Source organism: Castor canadensis, chromosome 4 (genome assembly GCF_047511655.1).
Source record: "Castor canadensis chromosome 4, mCasCan1.hap1v2, whole genome shotgun sequence".
Lineage (NCBI taxonomy): Eukaryota > Metazoa > Chordata > Mammalia > Rodentia > Castoridae > Castor > Castor canadensis.
Window position 1 is genome coordinate 76,160,445 of NC_133389.1, and position 9,308 is coordinate 76,169,752.

Sequence of the window (9,308 nt, forward strand, 5' to 3'; positions counted from 1 at the left end):
AACCATAGTGATGTAAACTTTCTGGTCTCTGTTTGAACCCGTGCCACTCATGCATTCACTGGCATTTATTGAGTTCCTACTTCATGCTGTCTGCTTGCCTATGCCACCTGCTCCTTCTCAGGCCACAGTGCAGTGGGGTCTGGAGAGGGATGGGCAGGCTTGCTGCTGTCCTACCGCTAGGTGGCGCTGATCACTCAGCCATCCTGGGCCAGGACCGAGGGTGGCCAGTGTGCAGGGCTCCTCCAGCCACTCTAGGGGAGTCCTCTGCAGCCCCCAGGAAGCCACCAACAGGGGATAGGGTTTGCATGGTGCTGGGATGCAGAGGGGACTGGAGTCTGAAGGGCCTTGGATGTCCTGCCTCATGAGCAACATTTTGACTGCTCAACAGTTGCAGCCTTGGGAGGCTCTGGAAGGTGGATGGCCCTGGAAGGTGGGTGGCCCAGGAAGACACAGGAGGATGGTGCTTAAGCCCAGCTTCCATTGATAGACACCACCCGAGAGCTGAAGGATTCAGATTTTCTTTTCCCTGTTACTTTAATTTTAAAAACTCCAAGCCTGCAGAAAAGTAAAAGAATAGAACAACCAACACCTGCCTCTCCCTCACCTAGCGCCACTGCTTGTTAACTTTTGGCCACATCTGCTTAATGTCTTCTCCACACTGGGTACCTGTGAGTACATGAATGGCTGTGTGTTCACAAGCATGCATCTGCGTGGGTATGTGTGTGTGTTTGCCCCATACAAAAGTCAACTGCAGGCATGTGTCACTTTTTTAAATGCTTCAGCATGCATCTCTTAAACGCCAGGACTTTCTTTGCCATGCTGTGATGCCCTTCTTGGTGGAATTACACTTTAAGCAAAGTGTGGGAGGAAAAATATGCTTGGCTCAAGAACTTGAAAAATCTCCAGTGAAGTTTGGTTGCCAAGAGTGAAAGCAGGAGGAAGCCAGAGTTGTTTGTCCCTCCTGTACTTGCTGTGAGAAATTTTAGGCCTACATTGCATTCAAATGATGGCTTTTTCTTCACTTTGCTACGTTTTTCATGTGATTCATATTGGGAGAAAGGGTCCATCTGAATATAGAAGATGACCTCTCAGGAGCTCTAATTTTTCCTGGTGAGTTAGCGAGGAACTTAGAAATTTGCCTTTTGCATCTTCTATCTTCGCTGTCAATTTTTGAATGGTAGCAAACATTCAGGAAGCCTAAGTATTTCTTGACAGTCACTTCCTGCTCTATGGTTATGTGTCGCTGGTCATCAAAGAAATGCAAAACAAACACTGAACAGACAACTGTGTGTCCTCTCTAATGCGCTGATGTTTGAAGGATGGTGATGCCCGGTCCTGTCAAGGTGATGGCAAGTCAGGTGATATGGATCACACACACTAGAATATGTCTATGTGATGGTACTAGCTTTTGGAGAACAATTCCAAAATGTATATTGGGACCTACAAAACTGCACATTATAACTAGAGAGGTACAACCCTCCTCATCCCACCCCCCAACAACAAATACTTAATAAAGTAATACCAAAAAAGAAAATGACAGTGTGTTATATAAAAGCCACAGGAGTCCATTGCTTTGGATTAAGCTCCTGTACAGACCAGGCTAGAAACCAAAATGGATCCACTCATGCCAAAGTTTCGTTATCACCAAGCTGAAACTAAGCTCTTTATATGAAATCGGTATTAGAAGAAAACAACCACAGTCCTCAAATAGGCCAGATTCAGTGGGCTTAATAATGAAATTCCATCAGTTCTAATCTTTACCCAAAAAAGTACCTGGAAGTTACCCCATGTTATCTAATCAGTTAATTTTCTATTCGTGTTTCCCTGTCCTCACTTTGGAGGAACTTGGAAATGACCAGTCCTCTTTCTGTTTTTTGTTTCTGCTCTTTAAAGCACTTGCTGTCTATCAAACCAGTCTTTTTTACTCAGACTATCAGAACACATATTCTGCCAGGCACCCAGTGGCTCATGCCTATAATCCTAGCTATTTTGGAGGCAGAGATCAGGAGGATCTTGGTTTGAAGCCAGCCCCGGGCAAATAGATCACAAGACCCTATCTCGAAAATATCCAACCCAAAACAGGGTTGGTGGAGAGGCTCAAGTGGTAGAGCGCCTGCCTAGCAAGCACAAGGCCCTGAGTTCAAACTCCAGTAATCACAATAAGAAAAATAACACCTATCCTATTTTATGGAACAAAGTATTATCTGATTCTAGAATCAAAAAATAAGGCCAATTAAAATTCTTAGACTAAATCATTGTAATTTTGTCTTTTGGCAAATATATTCTTTTTAGCATTTGTTGCCCTTAATGCAGAGAAACTAAAGCAGATACCTTAAAGCAACTGAGGCCAATAGGAAAAGGGGAACAGGTACTAGAGAAAAGGTTAGATCAAAAAGAATTAACCTAGAAGGTAACACCCACGCACAGGAAATCAATGTGAGTCAATGCTCTGTATAGCTATCCTTATCTCAACCAGCAAAAGCCTTGTTCCTTCCTATTATTGCTTATACTCTCTCTACAACAAAATTAGAAATAAGGGCAAAATAGTTTCTGCTGGGTATTGAGGGGAGGGGAGAGGGAGGGGGCGGAGTGGGTGGTAAGGAAGGGGGTGGGGGCAGGGGGGAGAAATGAACCAAGCCTTGTATGCACATATGAATAATAAAAGAAAAAAAAAGATAAAAAAAAAAGAACTACTTTCTTTCTATTTAAAAAAATGCTTTCCTGCTCCTCCATGTTGTATTTCTTTCTTGTTATACCTTGTCACTGTTAGAAATGGTGTCTTTGTAAATAGCTTTGAAAACTTCTTTGTGCACTTTTCATATGACATAAACTGATCTAGATTTTGAAAAGAAAAAAAAAAGTTTTCAACCAAGGGGTTAGAAAGGATTTTAATGTTAACGTTAGCATTTTCTAGTGCCACTTCTCACACCATAGTCAAGGTGATATGGCTAATCTCACATCAGAGCCATAGGTAAGCTGGATTCTACCTCAATGGAGTTAGTTAATTCTGGGCAGGAGCCACAAACTCTGCAGTGCAGAATCCTTTCTGCTGTTTTACACAACTAGTACCCCGCACAGTGTTAATCTGGCCCATGCAGGCAAACACCTTTTATACCCCTAACAGGTCTCTTTTTCTTGGGAAGAACTGAGATTTCAACTTTTTTTGGCAGTACTGGGGTTTGAACTTGGCCTCATGCTTGCTAGGTGGGCGCTCTACCACTTGAGCCACTCCACCAGCAAGAACTGTGCTTTTAATGTGAGAATGAACCCATGACCTTCGCCAGGCTACTTGGAGTTTACCTCACAGCAATGGCAATGCTATTTGAGCAGCCCTGTCAGCCTGTGAACTGGACGCCTGGGCTGGCCACACTCTACCATGGGCCTGGGGAAGCCAGAAACTTAACAGTGAAGTGCAATGAAAGATACCACCAAACCTGGCTCATAAGATGACATGACAGACTCTGATCAATTTTACCTGACTCCATCCCCAGGGATAAGGATAGGCTGCTGGAGGCTGAGCTGATGGCTTGGCCCTCTGGCCACCCAAGCCCCTGGTCAACTACCCTGCAGAATGAGAAGTTAATGTATTGTCACACTTGTAACCCATTCAGGGTCAAAGGTTGGGATGTTTTTGGCTGGAGAATTTGTAGTGCTTCCTAAAGACAGATATGAATAGGGATGCTCTTAGTACTCTCTGGGAATGAGGAATTGGGGAGCTCAGAAATTGTGAGTTCCTGTGGGATGAACTTCTAATCTGCAGCTGTCCCTCCTGTATCCTCATGGCTTCTCTATGTGAAGAGCTCAGCCTACGTCATTTAGACTGATTTCGAAGTGCAGTTCCTTACCTCTGATCTTACCTTCTCTCCAACCCCCAAAATGGGCTCCCCCTGACCCTTGGAATAAGTTCAAAACTCCCTGATTTGTAAGGCCTTCCAGAATTTGACCTATAGCCTGTTTCTTTTTCTTCATATCCTCTTCTCTCTTTCTACTCACAGCCAGATACTCTCACCTTTAAGACATTTTTTGGGAAATGCTAGGAAATTTTAAATTTGGGTGGTACATATTATGAAATCATTATTAATTTTTCTAGTGTGATAGCAGTAGTAGGACTATGTTGGAGAACATTCTTATTTTTAAGAGATGCATTCTGAAGTATTTAAGGGTAAAGCACTATGATGATAAACTTTCTTTCAAATGGTTCAGAAAAACAATGTGTGTGTGAGTAAATGTGGTACAAGATAAAGCTACTCTGTCAACAGTGAGCGATTCCAGATGACAGGTGGAGGGATGTCATTGCACTATCACTTCAAGTTCCCCGTACACTGGAATGTTTTCAAAATCCAAAGTTTAGAAAAACAACCATGACGATATGGAAAATTTATTTTTATGAAATGTCACATAAGAGGTAGAGGAGGTAGAAGAATTTTTAAAAACCAGGCAAAGGGTATGAATGAATAATTCACAGTGGTTTATCAGTAGAAGATGCTTAGCCTCAGTAAGAATATGGCAGATAGGAAACACCTGATCATTCTAAAAAGAGAAGATTGATATATGAACGTCCTAAAACCTGGCAGTTCCAGTGCAAAGCAGTGTTTTTGAAACTCAGAGTGTGACCTGAGGAAAGAGGGATGGCTTTTGGGATGGGATAGGACTTTGGCAGGAAGGGCTGGTCTTGTTCTACCCACCCTGTTGATCCATGGAAGAGCCTCCTTTTTACACCTTCCAAATCATCTAACAGGATGCTCATGACCAGCTAGTTTCAAGGGAGATTTAAAATACACCCCCCAAAGCAATACCACTGTCCTCAAGTGATTTAGCCTTTCTAGGCACCTATAATCTCTGCTTACTCAGGATGCAGAGATCAGGAGAATGGCAGTTTGAAGCCAGCCTGGGCAAATAGTTCACGGGTCCCTATCTTGAAAATATCCAATACATGCACACACAGAAAAGGGCTGGAACAGTGGCTCAAGTGGTAGAGTGCCTGCCTAGCAAGTGTGAGACCCTGAGTTCAAACCCCAGTACCATAAAAAAAATTATGAGAGATTTTGTCTTGTGGAGTATGGCTTCATTAGTTTATTCTTTCCTTCTTCTGTCATCTTCCACACAGTCCGCTGGGCTCTGCTCCAGTCCAGCATCCCCTGCACAGCTGACTGCTCCTAGCACAGCCTCTGCAGGACCAAGGTGATGAAAATCTCATGCTATTTGTAGACCCTCCGCGGCCCAGAGTCCGTGACTGAGATGTGTTAGGCAAGACCTTAGAGGAGGTGGAGAAGAGGGACTAGTATGGTGAAAGATACTGCCAAACCTTACTCATATAGCCACATCACAGACTCATAAATTTCACATGACTCCAACCCCAGGGACAAGGACAGGTTGCTGGAGGCTGAGATGAGAGCTTAGTTCTTTAGCCACCCTAGGCCCTGGCCAGCTGTCCTGAGGAATCAATGTATTGCACACCTCTAACCCATTCAGGGTTTGGGAAGGTTTTGGAGAATTTGTAGGCTGTCAATACTGGTTGATGTCCCTTAAACTCATGGATCAGCTTACCATTCTGCAGCACTGGTGGCCCCCTCCTGGCCACAAGGGCCACAGAACCCTCAGCACCTCCTTGATGTGTATTGGATTTGCATGGAAAGGGTGGGTGATGGCCCTGGAAGGCTCTACTGAGGATTTCAACTTCTGTAATTTCTCTTTTGAAAAATAAGGAAGAAGTAAATGGAATGTCCACTTTTCACATTTAAACATGTGCCATCCAACTATGAGCAAGGCAATCAGGATTTTCAAGTTCTTCCTGAATGGAGGGAAATGTTTAATGACACAGAAGTCCTTCAGGACACTGCTGTTTGGAGATGCTCTTGGGGCTATAAGATGACAATGGAGCTTTCTTTAAGAGTCACCTGAGCTCTTGAAGCTGAGACCTGTGTTGAGACCCAAGGCTTTGTCCATCTCACCAACCAGCTCAGTTTTATTGACAGCAAGTTTGTGGTTACTTGGGGCTTGGATGGTTTGGGCTGGTTGGCTTGAGCTGGTGGGTAAGCTGTTTGGCTCTGGTATCAACCCAGTGTCAGTGGTGCTGTTGGGCCCTGGGGCAACTCTAGGAGAGTAGCTCTGCTGGTTTCTGCATTTTAGGAACAGGTGAGGGCTGGCTGGTCTTGGCTGGGCTGGACTGTGTGACTGTGCTGGTCTCAGGTGGACTTGCTTTTGCCACTTGGAGCCAGCTGGTGTTTGGCTGATTTGGGCTGGATGTAGCTGGTGTTGGGATCTACTACTTGGGTCTCAGAGAAGACACTGGAGAGTGATTTACCAGTTTGCATTTTTGGAACTTTCCCTGGCAGGGTCAAAGATTATGGGTTGGATGGGAGTTAAAGTGGAGGCTCAGAGGAGTAAGTTAAGTTGTAATAGCATAGGTGATTGGTTTGGCACCTGCAGATGCTCAATTTGCTTATAAAAATGATGTACTATTTGCATACCCATCTCTGCATTACTTATAATATCTAATACAATGTAAATGCCATCTAAATAGGTATTATGTCACATTGTTTAGGGGATAATGATGAGGAAAAAGTCTGTATGTGTTCAGTACAGGTGCAGTTTTTTTCTGATTTTTTTCTTTTTGGTAGTGCTGGGGTTTGAACTCAGGGCCTCATGCTTGCTAGGCAGGTGCTCTACAACTTGAGCCGTACTGCCAGTCCAGGTATTTGAAAAGATCTTGTACGATAGGGTCTTGTGAATTATTTGCCTTAGCTGGCTTTGAACTGCGATCCCATTGATCTCTGCCTCCTGAGTAGCTAGGATTACAGGCATGAGCCACCAGTGCCAGGCTTTTCCAATTATTTTTGATGTACATTTGGTAGAATCTGAGGGTGAAGAACCTGCAGATACAGACTTGTGTTTCAGGGAGAAATTGTAGCTTTGACTAGTGTCTTGGCTGTGGGTTAGGCTGGGTGTGCCTGTGTCTGACCCACCCCTCAACAGGAATATGGTACAAATCTACACAAGAAATGCCCCTGGGGTATTTTCTGTGAAGTAGAGCTGAGTATGGGCTAGCTTCCTGCCTCCCTGGCTTCCTGGGTGTGAGTGAGCTGAGTGTGGACAGTCACCCAGGTGTGGGCGGCAGGCCAGCCTTGGTCAGGCACTAGGCCAATGACCCTGGATCCCAACACTCAGAAGTCTGCACCCAGGCAAGGTCCAAAGAGAAGTATGGAGCAGGCTGAGGCTCGACTGCTCCAGGGCATCCAGAAAAGGAATTTAGGGAGGGTGGTTGCCAGGCCCAGCAGTGGCTGGAGTGGTGGTGGAAGCACTTCATGGCATACTGAGAAAATGCCTTCTTTTTCCTCATGACAGACGTCAGGGAGGGACTGGTGGTCAACATGGGTGATATGACTGTTCCTGCTTCAGGCAAGCAGGGAGTGGGGGTGCTGGAGAACAGGTTTGGTGCCAGCTTGTCCTTGTGGAGAGGATGGGGTGAAAGGGACATGGGACAGGGCTTGGGCTGGGTGGAGGGCTTGCTATTCCAGGGCAAGCTGACCTGTTCAGCTCCAGGGGTAGAGAGAGGCCTGCCATGTGTCAGGGAGCCTCCATGGAGCCTATGTGGATCTCACCTTGGGTGGGAGTTTATAGAGCCTTGCCTTGTACCAGAGGGCTGTCTGTAACACAGTTGTTGGCTTGAAGGAGGACAGGTCACCCCCATGGGAGGCCAGGACCCTCTCCATTTGCCATCTGCATGTTAACAGACTTCTGAAAGGAGTCCCCGAGCCCATCAGCTCCCTCGAGCCCATTCTGGTCATTCTCTCTTGACGACATGCCATGGCCCTGCATGAGGCCAAGCTGGGTACAGACCTCTTGACATTTAATATAGACGCCACTGAGCCTGGCCCTGCCACAGAGGAAGGAAGATACACACATTCCAACTGTGCAGAAACAAAGGAAAGAATACCTAGACATAGTTGGTCAGGCTACCAGGCACCAACGAAATTGGCTGGAAATTCATCTGAACTGATTGGGCATTGACCTCTGACAATGCCACACAGTGGTGGTGGGAAGGACCTCAGTGTCTCATCCAATCCAGTCCATGGGCAGGGGAGTTACTGGCTGCCCAGCTCCAAGGCACCCCCTGGGCTTTCAGTGCCCTGGGGGTGCCTGGCTCACGGCCTTGTAGATACCCCAACTGTCCTTTGGTGGTCTCCTCTGCAGGAGGAGGGGAGAAGGGACAGCCTTTGAATTCTCCTGGGAGAATGGCAGATGCTCCAGGTGTGGATTGTCATTTGTCACTGTTAGAAATCAGGCCCGTGTCTCTTGCCGTGCCCTTTTTCGGCAAAGCCTCCTATTCTCTGGAAGGAAGGGGGTCTTTCTGGGGTGCTTTTTCTAAGTATTATTCCAGGCATACAGAGCATCTGGGTGTCTTCCCTCCCCTTGCAGCTTACCCCAACTTCTTTGGAGACACACCAGCAAAGCAAGTTTGGCTGGCAGACACAGGGAGTTCAGAAATAACCTTTTTCGCATTGCCAGCCATAGTGACATTTCAGGGGCAGATGGTCTAGGCTCTGCCCACACATGGGAATGGCACAGGTGAAGCTGATCAGGAATCCAAGCACAAAAGAGACTGAAGGGTGCTGGGTCATTGCCTGGGAAGAGTGATTTGCTAACTTTTTGGTCTCAGGAGCTTATTATAATCTTAAAAGTGATAAGACTCCACAGAGTTTTAGCTTATGTTGATGACACCTGTAGGTATTTATCGTATTAGATATTCAAATGGGTGGTCTCAGTTGAGTTGACCAGACGCAGACATGTGGCCACTGCACCTGCTCTTGGTGCACCCTGCTGTGTGCTCACAGGATAGATGGCCCACGAGCAGACCTACTCAGACAGGTTCTCAGATAGGTACAAGTACTTGTGTGTCATGCTACCCAGAGAATTTTCCAAACAAATCCCCATACCATCTAATGTCTGAAGGCAAGTGGGTTAAACTCTGTGTCATCAGCCTGGGATCTGTTTATTACATGACTTCATGAGCCAGATTTGCATTCTTCCCTTTAGACGACCTCTTCCAAAAGGTGGGCAACAGTGACGTGTAACTGAGGGCGGCCATGAAATCTTCCCAAATTTAACACATATGTGCATTTAAGGCAATATTCAGTGAGTACTTGAAAATGTGCAGAGGAGTTCCCCACACTTGGGCAGTGGGCTGTACTCACAGCATCAGACCCGTCACTACAGCTACAAGGAGGTTCTTGTAAGGTGCTCATGGAAATTTCTCCTGGTCAGTTTTTCTCTTATAGCTTTACCTGTTAGTTTTATTAAATCAAGTT

General features: G+C 45.8%; 1 pseudogene; it reads left to right on the forward strand.

Moving 5' to 3' along the window:
* The first annotated feature begins 8,839 nt into the window (after positions 1 to 8,839).
* LOC109699111 (cyclin-dependent kinases regulatory subunit 2 pseudogene) lies at positions 8,840 to 9,067 on the forward strand (annotated as a pseudogene).
* Positions 9,068 to 9,308: the final 241 nt, after the last annotated feature.